The 20,221-nt window shown below is 43.7% G+C and overlaps 1 protein-coding gene across 2 annotated transcripts in view; it reads right to left on the reverse strand.

The window, feature by feature from the left end:
• LOC148511681 (protein kinase C delta type-like) overlaps nucleotides 1–18,701 on the reverse strand; it is a 55,485-nt gene extending 36,784 nt beyond the window's left edge. For both annotated transcript variants that reach the window (XM_088482901.1, XM_088482900.1), the window contains exons 1-3: nucleotides 18,615–18,701; nucleotides 16,899–17,000; nucleotides 5,227–5,321 (exon numbers count right to left, since the gene is read on the reverse strand). The gene's annotated coding sequence lies outside the window, so the exon portion shown is untranslated. The remainder of the gene's footprint in view (nucleotides 1–5,226; nucleotides 5,322–16,898; nucleotides 17,001–18,614) is intronic.
• Nucleotides 18,702–20,221: the final 1,520 nt, after the last annotated feature.

A 20,221-nucleotide genomic window follows, 5' to 3' on the forward strand; every position in this document is an offset into this window, starting at 1 on the left:
AGCCAGTGATTGCTTTCTATGGTACATGCGCAGCCAGTGATTGCTTTCTGTGGTATATGTGCAGTCAGTGACTGCTTTCTATGGTGCATGCGCAGCCAGTAATTGCTTTCTATGGTATATGTGCAGCCAGTGATTGCTTTCTATGGTGCATGCGCAGCCAGTGATTGCTTTCTATGGTACATGCGCAGCCAGTGATTGCTTTCTATGGTACATGTGCAGCCAGTGATTGCTTTCTATGGTGCATTTGCAGTCAGTGATTGCTTTCTATGGTGCATGTGCAGCCAGTGATTGCTTTCTATGGTACATGTGCAGCCAGTGATTGCTTTCTATGGTACATGCGCTGCCAGTTATTCCATTCTATGGTGCATGCGCAGTCAGAGATTGCTTTCTATGATGTATGCGCAGTCAGCGATTGCTTTCTATGGTGCATGCGCAGCCAGTGATTGCTTTCTATGGTGCATGCGCAGTCAGAGATTGCTTTCTATGGTACATGGCAGCCAGTGATTGCTTTCTATGTGCATGCGCAGCCAGTGATTGCTTTCTATGGTGCATGCGCAGTCAGAGATTGCTTTCTATGATGTATGCGCAGTCAGCGATTGCTTTCTATGGTGCATGTGCAGCTAGTGATTGCTTTCTATGGTGCATGTGCAGCCAGTGATTTCTTTCTATGGTGCAGCCGCAGCCAGTGATTGCTTTCTATGGTGCATGTGCAGCCAGTGATTGCTTTCCGTGGTGCATACACAGATAGGAATTGCTTTCTATGGTGCATATGCAGCCAGCAATTGCTTTCGACGGTGCATGTGCAGCCAGCGATTGCTTTCCATGGTGCATGTGCAGTCAGCGATTGCTTTCTATGGTGCATGTGCAGTCAGCGATTGCTTTCCATGGTGCATGTGCAGTCAGCGATTGCTTTCTATGGTGCATGTGCAGCCAGTGATTGCTTTCTATGGTATATGTGCAGCCAGTGATTGCTTTCTATGGTGCATGTGCAGTCAGCAATTGTTTTCTATGGTATATGTGCAGCCAGTGATTGCTTTTATATGGTGCATACGCAGATAGGAATTGTTTTCTATGGTGCATATGCAGCCAGCAATTGCTTTCGACGGTGCATGTGCAGCCAGCGATTGCTTTCCAGGGTGCATGTGCAGTCAGCGATTGCTTTCTATGGTGCATGTGCAGTCAGCGATTGCTTTCCATGGTGCATGTGCAGTCAGCGATTGCTTTCTATGGTGCATGTGCAGCTAGTGATTGCTTTCTATGGTGAATGTGCAGCTAGTGATTGCTTTCAATGGTACATATGCAGCCAGCGATTGCTTTCTATGGTGCATGCGCAGCCAGTGATTGCTTTCTATGGTGCATGTGCAGCCAGTGATTGCTTTCTATGGTGCATGTGCAGCCAGTGATTGCTTTCTATGGTGCATGCGCAGCCAGTGATTGCTTTCTATGGTGCATGTGCAGTCAGTGATTGCTTTCTATGGTGCATGTGCAGTCAGAGATTGCTTTCTATGATGTATGTGCAGTCAGCGATTGCTTTCTATGGTGCATGTGCAGCCAGTGATTGCTTTCTATGGTACATGCGCAGCCAGTAATTGCTTTCTATGGTATATGTGCAGCCAGTGATTGCTTTCTATGGTGCATACGCAGATAGGAATTGCTTTCTATGGTGTATGTGCAGTCAGCGATTGCTTTCTATGGTGCATGTGCAGCTAGTGATTGCTTTCTATGGTACATATGCAGCCAGCGATTGCTGACTATGGTACATGAGCAGTCAGTGATTGCTTTCTATGGTGCATGTGCAGCCAGTGATTTCTTTCTATGGTGCATGTGCAGCCAGTGATTGCTTTCTATGGTACATGCGCAGCCAGTGATTGCTTTCTATGGTACATGCGCAGCCAGTGATTGCTTTCTGTGGTATATGTGCAGTCAGTGACTGCTTTCTATGGTGCATGCGCAGCCAGTAATTGCTTTCTATGGTATATGTGCAGCCAGTGATTGCTTTCTATGGTGCATGCGCAGCCAGTGATTGCTTTCTATGGTACATGCGCAGCCAGTGATTGCTTTCTATGGTACATGTGCAGCCAGTGATTGCTTTCTATGGTGCATTTGCAGTCAGTGATTGCTTTCTATGGTGCATGTGCAGCCAGTGATTGCTTTCTAGGGTACATGTGCAGCCAGTGATTGCTTTCTATGGTACATGCGCAGCCAGTGATTGCATTCTATGGTGCATGCGCAGTCAGAGATTGCTTTCTATGATGTATGCGCAGTCAGCGATTGCTTTCTATGGTGCATGCGCAGCCAGTGATTGCTTTCTATGGTGCATGCGCAGCCAGTGATTGCTTTCTATGGTGCATGCGCAGCCAGTGATTGCTTTCTATGGTGCATGCGCAGTCAGAGATTGCTTTCTATGATGTATGCGCAGTCAGCGATTGCTTTCTATGGTGCATGCGCAGCCAGTGATTACTTTCTATGGTGCATGCGCAGTCAGAGATTGCTTTCTACGATGCATGCGCAGCCAGTGATTGCTTTCTACGGTGCATGTGCAGTCAGCGATTGCTTTCTATGGTGCATGTGCAGTCAGCGATTGCTTTCTATGGTATATGTGCAGTCAGCGATTGCTTTCTATGGTGCATGTGCAGTCAGAGATTGCTTTCTATGATGCATGCGCAGTCAGCGATTGCTTTCTATGGTGCATGCGCAGCCAGTGATTGCTTTCTATGGTGCACGCGCAGCCAGTGATTGCTTTCTATGGTGCATGTGCAGCCATTGATTGCTTTCAATGGTGCATGTGCAGTCAGTGATTGCTTTCTATGGTGCATGTGCCGTCAGCGATTGCTTTATATGGTGCATGTGCAGCCAGTGATTGCTTTCTATGGTACATGTGCAGCCAGTGATTGCTTTCTATGGTGCATGTGCAGCCAGTGATTGCTTTCTATGGTGCATGTGCAGTCAGCGATTGCTTTCTATGGTGCATGTGCCGTCAGCGATTGCTTTATATGGTGCATGTGCAGCCAGTGATTGCTTTCTATGGTACATGCGCAGCCAGTGATTGCTTTCTATGGTACATGCGCAGCCAGTAATTGCTTTCTATGGTATATGTGCAGTCAGTGATTGCTTTCTATGGTACATGCACAGCCAGTGATTGCTTTCTATGGTACATGTGCAGCCAGTGATTGCTTTCTATGGTGCATGTGCAGTCAGTGATTGCTTTATATGGTGTATGTGCAGCCAGTGATTGCTTTCTATGGTGCATGCGCAGCCAGTGATTGCTTTCTATGGTGCATGCGCAGCCAGTGATTGCTTTCTATGGTATATGTGCAGCCAGTGATTGCTTTCTATGGAGCATGTGTAGCCAGTGATTGCTTTCTATGGTATATGTGCAGCCAGTGATTGCTTTCTATGGTATATGTGCAGCCAGTGATTGCTTTCTATGGTGCATGTGCAGCCAGTGATTGCTTTCTATGTTACATGTGCAGCCAGTGATTGCTTTCTATGTTACATGTGCAGCCAGTGATTGCTTTCTATGTTACATGCGCAGCCAGTGATTGCTTTCGATGGTACATGCACAGCCAGTGATTGCTTTCTATGGTATATGTGCAGTCAGTGATTGCTTTCTATGGTATATGTGCAGTCAGTGATTGCTTTCTATGGTACATGCGCAGCCAGTAATTGCTTTCTATGGTACATGTGCCGTCAGTGATTGCTTTCTATGGTACATGCGCAGCCAGTGATTGCTTTCTATGGTATATGTGCAGTCAGTGATTGCTTTCTATGGTACATGTGCAGCCAGTGATTGCTTTCTATGGTACATGTGCAGTCAGTGATTGCTTTCTATGATGCACAGTCAGTAATTGCTGTCTATGGTATATGTGCAGTCAGTGATTGCTTTCTATGGTGCATGCGCAGCCAGTAATTGCTTTCTATGGTACATGTGCCGTCAGTGATTGCTTTCTATGGTACATGCGCAGCCAGTGATTGCTTTCTATGGTATATGTGCAGTCAGTGATTGCTTTCTATGGTACATGTGCAGCCAGTGATTGCTTTCTATGGTACATGTGCAGCCAGTGATTGCTTTCTATAGTGCATGTGCAGCCAGTGATTGCTTTCTATGGTACATGCGCAGCCAGTGATTGCTTTCTATGGTGCATGTGCAGCCAGTGATTGCTTTCTATGGTGCATGCGCAGCCAGTGATTGCTTTCTATGGTGCATGTGCAGTCAGTGATTGCTTTCTATGGTGCATGTGCAGTCAGTGATTGCTTTCTATGGTGCTTGTGCAGTCAGTGATTGCTTTCTATGGTGCATGCGCAGATTGCAGATATCCACATTTCATCCACATTTCCACGTGCATCACACGGAGAATCTGCCCCTATGTGTCTATCCTTAGATTTTTGTACATCTCTGTAAACTACTCACTAATTAAACCCCAACTGCACCATAGAGCACAATGAAGTGACCCTGTCACCATCTCAGCACTTACCACTATTAAAGTATAATCAATGAATGTTCAATCAAACAAAAGTTCCAATGAAGTTTTATTCTCGCCCCCCAAAAAATATTGACAAACAGCCTACTGAATATGCAGCTCAGCCGATTGCATGGATCTATCCAAAAGCCCTCCCATCCAACCTCGAAGCATACCTGCCTACTCTCCCAAAATGGCCGGGAGGCCTCTGAAAATCCGGAAAAATAATCAAGTCTCCCACACCGCCCGGACCCCCCTGCAGCCCTCTTCCATACGCTCACCCCCCAAAAAAAAACCTCCCACGGCCGCCCACTAACTAGCACAAGACGACGGTCTTTGGGAGCTAATGACGCAATTCGCAGTGAATTGTGTCATCGTAGTCCTGCCCCCAGTATATGATGTCTGTTTTCTCTACACTGTACAGCTGGGGCAGAGCGTGTCATCATGCCCCCTTCACCACCCACTTTCCTGACCACCACGCCCCCTCTTTACTGACCTGGCTGCCCCCTCCCGGAGGAGGGGGCATGAAAGTCAGTAAGTATGCATCAAAGGCCTCACATTTATACCTCACAACACATTAACAACACAAATATTCATAAGCAAACATGAGGATTTCCACGTGTGGAATATTATTACATGGAATGTGTATGCAAAATCAAAACTGACAGATTGAATGGAATTGTGCTGCAGCTTTGCTCATTTCTAATAGCATCCAAACTCAGGCATACAGTAACTCCCCTGTGACTATTGGAACTTCATTGCTTACCTTTCCAAAACTACCCTGGCCTAACTGGTGGTAAAATGTAAGTCTCTGGATGGTTTCAGAGGCTCTATGGCAGGATGACTGAGCACTGCTGGTTCCTAATGGAGACATAAAAGAACATGTCAACATCTACCATATATTATAGATCATTAACTGAGGGGTTTATTACAGCAAAAAATCACAGAAAAATCACATAAAGACCTAGGCATCCAAGTGATAAAGATTTCTATTCCTGTATCCTACTACCTACTGAGTGCCAAGTGCAGTAATAATATTATTTAACACTACTGATAGTAATAATATACACATACAGTAATAAATGCATACACATCTAAACTCTTTATTTTGTTAAGGATTCCCCTTTGTGATATACAGCAGTGCCTAGAACATTTATGTTTCCGTTACCTCTGTGTGGTCACATGACAGTGCTGCGAGTGTAAGCCAATCATAAGTCAGTGACTGGTCATCAGTGCTGCACGCTGTCATATACACATTTGCACAGCTCTTGAGGGAGATGCAAACTTTATTAAAGAGGTTATCAGGGCAGCTGACAGTAAAGAAAAGCCTATTCTTCTCTTGTCAGCAAGAAAAATATAATAATAGCAGTTGCAGCAGAACCCATTGCAGTGCCACATTAATAATGAGGCAGTTGGAGTGGGATGGTGGGACTCTCCCGCTGAAAGTAGGACAGTATGGAAGTATGCCCAAGCTGCGCCAATGCCAGGCACTTCAACCAACAAGTAAATATCAGGTATGTTATTAAACATGTACTACTGCCATATACTATATGAGTGATACAGTATACTGTATTTGCAATGAAAACTTAAATAAGATTTTAGATCTATGTTTTGTACAAACTTGTCATTCCAAATTCTGAAATGTAAAGCGCAATGAAAAGATAATAAATATAAAGTGATTTAATGCTGAGAACTGTCTTTACCTTATCAATGTGAGTGGATCTGAATTTAATGTCAAATGTTTAGTACTGTTATATAATAACTTTTAGGGGGGTACCCAATTAGGTGCGAAAAGCCGTTTTCGGGAAAAAAGTTTCGCCGGTGACGTCATTTCGCCCGGTGAAAACTTATCCCTGTATTCAATTCCAAAGTCTTTTCGCTGGTGCGGAAAGTCAATGCATTGGAATATGCGTAAAAGATTAGCCTATGAAAGCTGTCGAAAAAAAGGGCAGAATTGGGGTTTTGGGGTGCAAACTTGCGAGAGCCAGCCTGCACCCTTGGGACAGCCCCCCAAAGGTAAACTGTGTCAAAAAAAAGTTTTTAAAAAACTTAACACCCCAAAAAAGTACTTTCATTTTGGGGGCAAAAAAAAACAAAGTTGGGGGACCAACTTAAAAAGTAGCTAAATAGACTCCAGGGGGGTCCCCAAGTATGCCCCAGGTGTTTTTAAGATTGCAGGTGCTTGTGGCAGGTGGATTTTTTATGTTTTTTAAGACTTCACATTAGCAACTTCCAAATATGCTAGCACCCATTTTCATGTACCCCAAATTTTCTGGGATTAGTTATTTTGATGAAAAAATATTGCTTAATGACATTCTTCACCACTTACGCAAAGACGCTAATAGCAAGCTTTTGGAAGGAAAAAAAGCCCAGATTACCTTTATTAGGGGTACTAGAACACCCCTATAGTGATCCCCTATGTTAGTGCAGCTTTTCAGGGGGTACACACTGTATTCCCCATTTTTGACAGGATTTTTTCGCAGGATCCAAATTCGCCGAGTTCCGTTTTCGTCACTTTCTAATTGAATACGATGATAAGCGGTGACGCGCGCGATACTTTTTCGCATGGGAAACCAGCGATGACAGTGAAAAGTCCGGCATGCGAAAAGTCTGGGACTTTTCGCACCTAATTGAATACGGCCCTTAGTGTACTTACAAGTGAAATTGAATACGTCCACTCGACCTGAGAATGTTCCCAACAATTAAATAGAGGAATTTTGCTTTGGCAAACAAAAATGACAGTGCTGGCCCGAAGCAGTAATATACATATACTAGCAATAGATAAAAGCAGCCTTTATGTCTCTCAAGGAGCAACCTTAAAAAAAAATATGTTTCATAGATTCCCAGGCCCAGTTAAATTGTACCTGCTTAAGCACATCACTCATCTCCTGACATGCTCTGTGCTGCTGGGGACCCTGCTGCTTACACTATATAAGTCTGTGGCTTCCTGCTGCCTCCATTACTCCTCCTCATATCATGACACACCCACATAGCACTAGCCATACCCATACTGTTTCTCACAATAGGCCACTGATTTTTTTAGCCCCAGGTGGCCCTTAATCTGTCCCAGAATGCAACACAAATACAGTAGACACAGAAAGGTCTCCCCAGTGATTATGAGATTGTGTAGGACTGAATTTTACCTACAATATCTGTTCCCATTGTTTTGTGGATGCTGCTATTACTTTTACTTCTAGAGAACTTTTCATGTAGCAAAAACAAGTCAGTGAAAACTGTTTTATTAATGGCCATTTGTTTTCTAGAAAGTCCCTGTTTACTTACATAGTTTCCATATGGGGGCTATTTAACAACATAACAACAGCCTAAAACAGGAAATATCAGTGATATTTTGAAAAACTCTAATTGGTGCTGCAGACCACAGTCCCCATTATTCTCAATGGGGAATGCGGTCTGGCACTTATATACTGAGCTCTGCAAAGTGTATGTTTTCAGAATTTAGCCTAGATTAGATTATTTGGGTGAGGGGTGAGGTTTGAACAAATAATTAGTAATTGCAATCTCTATAGTAAGCTATAGTAAACTATCTTCCTGGGGAGAAACTTTGGACGTCTCTGATAACAGACGCAGCAGTAGGAGCTGAATTTCTAGTTACAGCCATTGAAGTTACTGTGGTGTGCTGTATTCCGATATCCAAAGCATTAGCACATTTGCATAACTGTATTTACAAAGAGCAACCTTTGTGATAAGTATGTATACTAACCTACTCTCCCAGGACCCGCAGGAGTTTCACGATTTTTCAGGTAGCCTCCACCCCCCCCAGAAGAGTAGGCACTTCTCCCGCTTCCTGCCCACTTCCTAGTGAAGTGGGCAGGAATGGGGAGAATCTTACCGGCAGTCTGTATAGGGGGGCCGGGCCTAATAACATGATTTTATGATAATCGCATCACTACGCACCGTCCTCTAATATGCACAACTCGCAGGATTTTCCCACAAAGAGGCGGTGCCTAATGACTTAAATACTTCGCCCCCACCCCAATTACTGCCCACTTGAAAGGGTAGTGGATAGATCCCCTTCCGTAAATGTACCCTGACGTCATCAGTTACTGTCCAATGTCAATACTTATTATCCACGTGGACATAGAAGGGGAATATAAACCTGTGGTGAGCAAAGCGAGCCACCGTGCGAGAAGCGTGACGAGCAAAGTGGGCCAGCGAAGGGCCAATTTTCTTGTTTTGGTGGCCTTTATGGGCATGAAACCGTACTTCTGACCTCACTCCACTTCACTACCAGGAGCATCTACTGAAGGGGATCTATACACTACCCACTTGAAAATCCTTCCTAGGCCACACGGAAAGGTAAAAACAAATGTCGGAAAGTATGTAAGGACTGTTAGCACTGGCACTCTTACTATACATTCCATAAAGTGGACTTTTCGCTCCTGTTAGGATCATTGATCTACTACGTTTATGCAACTTCCCACTAGAGAGATGTTAATTTAATTTAATGGACTATTCAAAATCTTCATGTATCTATAATTACAATTTATCCCCACAAGAAAAAAGTGGTGCTGATTATCCTTGTACCCAGGTGCTAGTAACACTGTCACGTTGCTACAGGACTACAAGATCTGCATGAATATATGGACCGTTAGTTCTACATGAATCCCTCCGAGAGATAACTATTCATCAGTGACTGTATTATAAATGGCACCCTTACATTGGACAAATTGATGACAAGAAATTCATTTGTGACATCCTTTTTTATACTTAGCGCTCTTTTGTGGATAAGTTATTGTGTTCAGTCACCTATAGCTATTTAATAATTCTAAATATTAAAATAGCCAACTCCATTTTATTGTGTAATAAGGGCCTGATTCAGACCCGCTCGCGAGCGCTATGCGCTCGCAAGCGGGTCGATGGTGGCCCAGTGCGCATGCGCGAGACCCGGATAGAGACGGGCAATCCGTCGCTCCGGGTCTCGTACCAAAGAGGGCATGCTGTTGATGTTGAGTGACAGCACGCCCCCTTTGGTGGGCGGGCCAGGGGCGTGGCTGCCCAGACGGAGGCGTTCCCATGGGAACGCCTACTGTCTGGGGCCGGCCCCACTGACATCACAAGTGATGTCAGTGGGAGTGCCTTCCACTCTGATAGAGCCGAGGCCGCTCTAAAAACACAGAAGGCCGGCCCTGATTCAGAGCGAGCGCTCTGTCAGAGCGTCCGGCTCTGAATCAGGCCCTAAGTTCTTTGGGGAATGTTGGATTGACCCCATTTTTAGGATCTGCTAATATACAGTATATATAAATTCGTCAGTATAATATATATATATATATATATATATATATATATTTGTCACTCTGCATTTAATAGATGAGCCTGATAAATTTCTGTATTTGTTGTTTTTAAATAATGTAAGAGATGCGATTGGTGTGGGAACAAATTGGACTGAAACAGCACAACATTTTTTTGACCCTTGTGATCCCCCAGATTCAAAGCTCCCCAAGGTTTTGGAAATAGCAAAAGCTGAAGGTAATTTTTTTTTTTTATTACTTTTTATCTTACCTCATAAGTCTGCTTTGATGGTAAATACAGTAATGATTAATGCAGCAGTTGTGTACTTTATAATGCACTCTTCTCTATTAGAAACCAGACTGACTACTTTATATGATATAAAATTGATTTACAGAAATAATTTATAAAAGTTTTGATTCATTGATGGAATATTTGGCCTATTAAATCAAAATGCTGCAAATAGGCATAGATTATAAACAGTATAAATACATCCTTCACTTTTACTAAGAAATGTAACCATGGCCGGCCCTAGCCAATGTGGTGCCCTAGGCAAGATTTTGGCTGGTGCCCCCTATCAGATAATCCCACCACCAATCTTAAAGTGTATACACACCTGACAGATACAGTATATCTGCAGATTATGGTTGTTCATACACACTGAACAACCATAACATAGCAACCCTCTCCCCCGATGGCCTTTGCAGCAAGTGTAAGTGTGGTCGGCTGGTCGCCCGTACACACAGCATGATGAGCAGATATATCTGTCAACGGCTATGCTGGATAGCCAAAGCGATATGTCTGTGAACGATGTTGTTCATGAACAGATCGTGTGTACGGGATACATTCGGTATCTCGGCGATCGGGATGCCGATGCTTACATTACCTGCTCCGGAGACCCGACGCCGAAATCCTGCCTGCCGGGATACCGAAGGTAAGTAGCGGGTTTGGGAGGAGGGGTTAGGTTTAGGGTGCTGGGAAGGTTAGGTTCAGGCACTAGGGGAGGAGGTTAGGGTTAGGCACCTGTCAGGATTCCGACCACCGGGATCCTAACTGCCGGCATCCTATACCCAACCCATGTGTCCACACTGGCCGACGGGCACACAATATATCGGCCGTTCAATTAATAAAACGGCCGATATGTCAGCCAGTGTGTACCCAGCATTAGTGATTATACGTGGACGCCAAACGATATCTATATATATATATATATACATATATATATATATAGTGTGTGTTTAATACTAGCCACAATGAAATATATATATATATATTTATATATATTATATATATATACACAGGAGCGCCGAGTGGGGGGGGGCGGGTACAGATTACCCGGGCCTGGGCTTCCTGAGAGGCCCGGCGGGGGCCCAGGTCCGATGCCGCCCCCCCTCCCTCACAGTAGCCAAGCACACGGCGTGTGCTGAGCTGCAGTGGGAGACTGCTCGTGGCTGCTGTTCCTATGGGGGGGAGCGATCACACTAATCGCGCCCCCCTGGCTTTGCACTGGGCTGAGGGGGCTCAGAGCGCTGAAAAACTGGGGGGGGTTTTCGGGAAGGGGGCGTGGCCACGCCTCCCACGATTAGGTCACGCCCTGTTACCAAGGCCCGCCCCGGCTGCAGAGAGAGTAATGAGGGATGAAGGACCTGGGAGCTACAGGCAGAGTGAACTCTGCATAGTATAGAGACACTGGCACACTGCATGCCTCACTCTCTCCAGTCACTGACACCCGGCGCCACCAACAGCAACTAATCACCTCAGTCACCCTACCCCGGGGAAACCTGTCATGTACCTGATCTGTCAATGCAGTCACTGTGCAGCCAGTGTCACAGCTCCATGCTCCTCACGCTGCAGCTGGACTGGTCTGGCACATTGACTCCGCCCCAGCCGGTCACATGGTTGTGAAGCCAGAATGAGCTTCTGACCCGGCTCTGGCTGTCACCTGACAGGCTGACTACTGCGCTGCCCGGTCGGAGCTGAGCTCCGATCGCGGTAGCGGAGGGGGGAGCTGCAGAGCCATGGAATGCCCTTAGGCATTCCAGATGCCCTAGGCATTTGCATAGAATGCCTATGCCTAGGGCTGGCTTTGAATGTAACCATATGTGAGGTACATGTAACAGCCTGTGAGAGTCAGACATCCATTAGATTTCAGCAGATTAGCCTCTAGTGCAAGTGACTGAAGCTTCCTTGCAGGGGCGTATTTAGAGAGAAGTGGGCCCGTGTTCACTCACCATCCAAGGCCCCCTCCTCTTTCTCCGGTGGCTGCGGCATACTGACAGCTACAGTAGACACTGGGCACGAGTCTACTGTGCATGCGCAGCACGCCAGGAAAGTGGCCGCTGTGGTCAGTTTCCCTACTGCGCATGCGCAGAACACTGGGAAAGTGATCGCTGCGGCCATTTTCCAGGCGTTCTTCGAAGCGGCCTCTCCAGCCAATGTTCGGATAGGTAAGTATAGGGAAATATGGGTGCAGGGTGTGCGGTGTGGGCCCACCTGGACACAGGGGCCTGTGTGCCCGGCACACCCTGCACCCATTATAGATACACCACTGCTTCCTTGCCATGGGCAGCTCCCCATAAGCCTCTACATCTAATTAAATCACCCACAAACCCAACCTGAGTATCACTGCTCCAAACCTGAGCTCTTATGTGTGTCTGATTCAAAAGAGCAGCTCCATGGCACAGACAGATAGCACAGTCATTGTATTACACATTAGCGATACTTGTTGTGGAGAAGATACAGGAGCTGATCCTGAGTTAGGAGCAAAGCAAGTACAGTAACTGTGTACCAGATTTAAAATGTGTGACTTAGATGGATGTGTACACACTCAAATCCACAGTGTAAAAATAAAGCTGTCCAGTATTTGTGGGCTACATGCAATAGCAGCCAGTATTTACCCTTCATTTATACAAATATCTAAATGTATTTGCACCCCTTGCATTGCAACATGGTTTGTTCCAGATACAAAGATACTTTTTTTTTTGCTTCACTCCCAACTCAGAATCATTAAATATTGGGATTTATAGGCATTTTCGGAATTACCAGCAAGACAAATAACAGTAATTTAGATTTTGATGCAGGTAATTTAGCATTTCGCAAATAAATTCTAATAAATGTATTTTTAAATATTAGTAGATGAGATAGAGGCCTCAGCACTTCTCTAATGTGGTGCAGCGACCAAAAGACATTTACAGTGTTTATATGAATATAGTTTGCATGTGTGAGTTTCCCTTACTTCTTTTCTCTGCAACTGCGTCATGTACGTCGCTCATCTTCCTCTCAGCTCCGCTCTCACTCTTCTCGTCCGAGCTAGATGGTAACTTTCTCCATCTCTTCTTATCATTTCTCTTGATGGATCCCTTCTGTTCTTCATCAGAGGAGTCGGAAACCATCCTCCTCTTCCTGGCATATCCAGCCCCGCTCCTCTCCTCCTCTGAGCTAGATTTTAACTTCCTACATCTCTTCTTAGTCTTCTTCATGATGGATCCCTTCACCACGTCCTCATCAGAGGAGTTGGAGCTAATCCTCCTCTTCATCGCATCTCGAGCCCCGTTTCTCTCCTCCTCTGAGCTAGATAACTTTCTCCATCTCTTCTTATTCCTCCTAATGAAGGTTCCCTTCACCTCTTCCTCATCAGCGGAGTTGGAAACCATCCGTCTCTTCATGGCAGCCTTCTCCATCTCTGCATCCACAGCTGACGTCCAACTGTCACTGTTCCACCAGTGGTTTTAAAGTAAACAGCTCAGCTGTCCTGGCGGCAGCCGCATGCCTCAAAAACAACATGTGGCAGTTACCTGCCCATATCACTGTGCTGTATATGGTGTACGCTGGATGTGTCCATGTTCATGTAACATCCATTGGGGGGTATGGGTGAAATGAACACTGAATAACATAGGGGTGTCCTAAATTATGATGTGGAAGTAATTTGATCGATCAAGACTCACCAGATTAAAATGTATCTATATTAAGAACATTTGAAAAGATGTTTATTTTAATTTATTTATAACAATAGCAACTAGTTATTGGAAGAATAAACAACCAGGTGTAAGGGTAAATAATGTTATATAGAAGGTGAGCACAGTAGGTATTTTGTATAGCTTAGGGGGAAATTCAATTAGCTGTGAAAAGCCGATTTTATGAAAATTAAAAAAACCGGCTTATTGTGCAAATTTGTACTTATCGCGCATTCCTATCAGCCGTAACTTTTTGTGGCAAATGGTATGGAGAATTCACACCTGCAAAAGTTTTTACCACCTCCTGAATAGTAAAGGACACCCTCCTTAATGACTAATTAGGCAAAAATAAGTTTTTAATTAGCTTAATTTGGAAAATAATGATATGTAATTTTGGGGGTGAAAAATGCAAAGTGCAAGAAAATGGGTTAATTGATGTGGGACATGTATATGGAGGTGCTGTATGAATGGGACAGGTGTTTTTAACCACTTAATTGACAATTATTTTTTTTTCCAAAAACCGCTCCCAAATTGTAGGGTTTTTTTATGACTGAATTAGGTCAATGACATCTTTTTAAAACTTATCCAACATGATTTTATATAACATTTTTTTTAAAACACTGTATACCATAAAAATAGCAATTTTTATGTTATACTGTAATGATGGCTGTTGACAGCTGTACCATCGATAGCCGATGTGTCAGCCACTGATGTTTAATTAACATCGGTTGGGGGGCAAACCATCCATGGTCGGTGGCCATCCCTAGTATACTGTATATAGTATAGTATACTATATATACATTATATTCTCTCACCGGCTACTTCTGCGGATACCACTGGACCCTCTGTGGATGTCACTGGACCCTCCTGCACCCCTGCCCGACCCCCCTGCATCCCTCCACCAGGGCCACCTCCACACCTTGCCACAGGCACTGTTGGACACCCGAAACGAAAGCCGGACCCCCGCTGACAACGCTGGAACCCCACGCACCTACGCCAGACCCCCAGATATTCTAAATACTGAAAAAATCCCATATCCGATATATATATATATATACTGCATATACTGTACATACAGTGTGTATATATATATATATATATATATATATATATATATATGGAATTGAGAGCAAGAAAGAAGGGGCGCCACATAGTGCATGAAACTGTAAAACAGATTTTATTGCAGACAGCGGACATAAAACTCGTTCAATGCCCAGGGGCGTGGTTTGGCGTTGCTTTCCATTACTGGTCGAATAGCCGACGGAGTCCCCGAAGACGTTCGGGTGATATTCAGGCTTCTTCATTTTTATTACTTGCGATGGTATCTGACCGCTGATTGTGGTACGCATATTCATTGAACGAGTTTTATGTCCGCTGTCTGCAATAAAATCTGTTTTACAGTTTCATGCCCCTTCTTTCTTGCTCTCAATTCCAGATAAACCAATACCCGCTTGGATCCGGGTTTTAACGTGGGGAAGACGCCGGCCTGTGTGGTACCTGTGGCCTGTGCTATATCTGGCGTCTGTGACACAGATTTACTTTGTTCCAAAAATCCATTTATTTATTGGATTCTAAAAAACTTTTCACAGTATTATATGTGTTTATGCATTGATTGATTGATTGATTTGCGCACTGAATTTACTGTATTTATATATATATATTAGGGATGTGCAGGCTCGGATAGGTTCGAGTTTGCACGTGGAGTTCGGATTTTTCCCTCCAAAAAAACGGAACTCAGAACGAGGCAAAACGTCATCTTACATGGACGAACATCATCATTCCTGGTCTTTTGTCCAGGAATGATGATGTTCGTCCATGTAAGATGACGTTTTGCCTCGTTCTGAGTTCCGTTTTTTTGGAGGGAAAAATCCGAACTCCACGTGCAAACTCGAACCTATCCGAGCCTGCACATCCCTAATATATATATATATATATATACACACACACACACATACTGTATACATATATATATATACACATTAGTGTTAGGGACTGCTAGTGACAGAGAAGCAGTGACGTGGCCTAGCAGCTTCCCATGTATTTGCAAATTCATGCAACTAATATCTCTGAATTCCTATTACCATATATTCTTCATATATTGTTGCAAGTATATTTCAGTGTGCTGAGGAACTATAGGGGGTTAACCCCCCCTCCCACTTTTTCTACTTGGTATAACCCCTCCCTTTCATGCACCTAAATATAGTACTGCCAGATTGATTGAGCAGCTGCCATTTTTTGTTTGTTGTTATGAGATGCATGAATGAGCCAGCATTAGGAAGGTATGCTGGTTCTAGTAGTGCTAGTTAGAGTTCCCAAGGGTGACTTCCTGGTAAGCTGGCTCTCAATTTGGATGCATTTATGTATGTGCCTTTATCATGAGGCCTTACATTTGACAAAATTTATATGTGCCTTTATCATGAGGCCTTATAATTGGTATATATTACATTTGGGGTGAGCGTTTGGTCGTAGGGCCCCTGAGGCTACTCTGGCTGGGCTTCCTCAGGGTATCACCGCTTAATACACGTAGTTACTTTTCACATCACCTTTTATGTTTGTTTTTTATTCATGTAATTTTTTCACATATATCTTAACATCTTTTTCAACACTTATTAAATACTCGTACACATCTATACTTTACACTGCACTGTCACCCTTTTTCCATTTTTCGTGTGATGCCCTGGGGGGGTCCTGGGCTGGACATTTTTTGGGGTGCCTTCCGCCCCGGACATGAACCCCTTAGTGTTAGGGACTGCTAGTTACAGAGAAGCCGTAACGTGGACTAGCAGCTTCCCATGTATTTGCAAATGCATGCAACTAATATCTCTGAATTCCTATTACCATATAGTCTTCATATATTGTTGCAAGTATAATTCAGTTTTCTGAGGAACAATAGGGGGTTAACCCTCCCCTTTTTCTTCCCCTATATCTTCCCTGGCCCTTCCCCATGAGAGCCATGGCCCTTTTTCAGGTGCACTATATAATGTCCCTATTTAAAAAATGGGGGGCACAGGGCACCAGTCTACTTACAGTTCTGGAGGTTAGGGTTAGGCACCAAAGAGGTAGGGTTAGAGTAGGGAGAGGGGGAGCGTTAGCATATCGACCAACAAGTGTCGGTATGTTAACCCTGTCGGGATCCCGACGTCGGGATTCTGACCGCCGTGATCCCGACTGTCAGTATTTCATAACGATTCTCTTTTTACAACTACATGGTATTTTGTGCACACAGACACTAACTCACATGTATATACAGCACAATCTGTTCCGCCTGTTGTTGAGGAGATTCACTGCATTGTTGCTTACTCAAATGCCCATGTTCTTTCACTGCAAGTATCTGTGTAAACTATACAAAAATCAAAGAGTTTTATGAAAGCCAGCAATGTATTGTATTCAGAAAACCTTGTATTAACACTTTATTAGGAATAACAATCTGTGATGCAATTTATATACCGTTGAGTCTCCCATATCCAAAATGCTTGGGACCAGAGGTATTTTGGATAACGTATTTTTCCGTATTTTGGAATATTTGCATACCATAATAAAATATCTTTAGGAATGGAACCCAAATCTAAACACAGAATGCATTTATGTTTTATATACACCTTATACACAGCCTGCAGGTAATTTTATACAAAATTTTATGCATCGAACGAAGTTTGCGTACATACATAAAAATTATTTATGTTTCATATACACCAGTGATGTTAAACCTTTTTAAGCCTGCGGCACACCAAACAAGATTTTAAAATAGCTAATGCACACCATCAGTCCCCCATGGGAAAAAAAACACACACACATTGGCCCCCACGGGAAAAAACACTCACAAATCGGTCCTGCGTATTAAAAAGCACAGACTGTGGGCCCCACAGAAAAACAAACACACACATATTGCCTCCCACAGAAAAAAATAAAATTCATTCGCCCCTACAGAACAAAAAAAAAACACATTGGGCCCCACAGAAAAAAAAATATAAAACACAATGGTCCCCACAGAAAGAAAACAAACACACAAATCGGCCCTGCACATTAAAAAGCACAGACTTTGGCCCCCACAGAAAAACAAACACACACATATTGCCCCCCACAGAAAAAAATTAAATTAATTTGCCCCCACAGAACAAAAACAAACACATTGGGCCCCACAGAAAAAAAATATAAAACACAATGGTCCCCACAGAAAGAAACCAAACACACACATCGGCCCCCACAGTACAAAAAGCAATCACATTGTTTTTTTTTTCCTCTGGGGGTCAACCAATGTGATTGTTTTCTTTCTGTGGGGACCATTTTTTTCTATATTTTTTTCTGTGGGGCCCAATGTGTTTGTTGTTGTTCTTTTTTTTCTGTGGGGAGCAATGCAATTGTTTTTTGTTTTTTTTTCCTCTGGGGGCCAAACAATCACATTGCTCCCCACAGAAAAAAAAAGAACAAAAAAAAAAATCACATTAGCCCCCACAGAAAAAATAAAATAACCAGCTGAGAAGGCTCACTGTCCTGTCCCTCATTGTCTGGGGTTGCTCAGTCACACTTAGTGACTGAGCACACAGTGGAGAGCTAGGAGAAGGTGCAGGTGGGCGTGCAACGTGGTGTGTGTGACCCATGTCATGCTGCCGCATCTCCATAGGTCACGGCCTGGGCGCGCCAGAGCCTCCCAGAAGAGCCCAGAAGTGCCCAGGCCAGCAGTACAGGTCAGCTCTGACTTTGGTGACCTCACTTGACAACCGCTTGTGGCACACTAGTATGCCACGGCACAGTGGTTGAAAAACGCTGATATACACCTTATACACACAGCCTGAAAGCAATTTTATACAATATTTTTAATCATTTTGTGCCTTAAATAAAGTTTGTGTACATTGAACCATCAGAAAGCAAATATGTCACTATCACAGTCATGCTCAAAATATTCTGTATTTAGGAATATTCCGTATTTAGGAATATTTGGATTTGGGAGACTCACCCTGCAGCAAGAAAAGAAAGTCTGGATGTTCCCTAGTTGTGCATTGGACTGGCAAAGATTCTACAGCATTGCAATGTACAGGGTAACAGTGACATTTATTTCAGACTCACTATTGCTGACAGCTTTAATACAGTCACTGCCATGAAAATATTTTGAGATTGTGCAACCTAAATACACAAACATGGGAGCATCATATGACTGAGACATAAACAAGTCTATATAAGACATGACACAAATACTGTAGGTGCACAACACCAAATAGATGCAAACTTGCAGACACTTTTTCAAATATCTATATTTGTCTGTTATCATTAATCTGCTAATAATTATTATTATTATTATTATTATTATTATTATTATTATTATTGAGTGAATAAAATTATGTACACTACAAACAAATAATTATGAAATGTGATTTCTATGTGAATCCCTTATCCATTTGCCTCACACAGAGCCTGATTCAGACCCGCGGCTGTCGATGTTGATCGACAGCTCGCCTCATTTTGTAGGCGTGGCGGGGGGGTGGCTTCACAAACAGAGGCATTCCCATGCGAATGTGATGTCAGTAGGTGGACTTCCTGCTCTAGTAGTGCAGGAAGTCCACTGGGGCTTGCGGCAACGAGACCCTACCGCAAGGGTCTCGTCGCAAGCCCGATGGTCGCGATGGTCTTGACCATCGCGACCATCATCATGGCCGCTCGCATAAGCTGTGGGTGGTAAGAGGCCGCAACAAAATATAAAAGCATACGCCCTGATTCAGTGCGAGCGCTCGCTGTTTGCGAGCGGCTCTGAATCAGGCCCACTGTTTTAATGTTTAGTCAAAGCTTAATACACTGTTTTAATACAAAGGATTTTCTACTATAAAGGAAATGCTGATATGATACTCTGATGCAGAGCCGTAACTAGACTTTTTGGTGCCCTGTGCCAGAGAGAGCATGCGCGCCCCCCCCCCCCCATTTTTTAAATAGGGACATAAGATAGTGCACCTGAAAAAGGGCCATGGCCTCATGGGGAATGGCCAGGGAAGAGATAGGATAGGCCAGGAGATGCTGGGGATAAAAGAAGAGGAAGCTACAAGTGAGAATGATAATAAACAGGAAAATTGACAGGCCCAAACAGCACCCCCTGCCCTGCGGTGCCTTGTGCCAAGGCACAGGACAACACCACCCTAGTAACGGCCCTGCTCTGATGCCCATATGGTACTCTGTAGCCCTACATGTGAATATTAATGACTGTGCATGTGGTCTATGTAGTACTCATTTCCAATCTACCCAAACCCTTTCTGTGAACCCACACCTATTTTGGGCAAAGTTTTTTTTTTGTTTTAAACAAGAGAGCTGTTTGCATGTATGGATTTATTATAAAATACAAAAAATAAATAAATAAAAAGGAACAAATTTGAGAGTTTCAGATTTAACATAGCTGACTACACATAGACAAACAACTAGATATCTTTGAACTTTCCATGACTGCATACACAGGCTAATAATAGTAATTATTAAATACCGACATGCTTGGCTCATTATCGGGCATTAGGAGGGGCATAAAGCACCTTTTTTTTACGATTGCTGTCTATATTGGGGAATGTTTGACCCACTTTCAATTAC

This window comes from Taudactylus pleione, unplaced genomic scaffold, assembly GCF_031769625.1.
Source record: "Taudactylus pleione unplaced genomic scaffold, aTauple2 ptg000296l, whole genome shotgun sequence".
In the NCBI taxonomy this organism is placed as follows: Eukaryota; Metazoa; Chordata; class Amphibia; order Anura; family Myobatrachidae; genus Taudactylus; species Taudactylus pleione.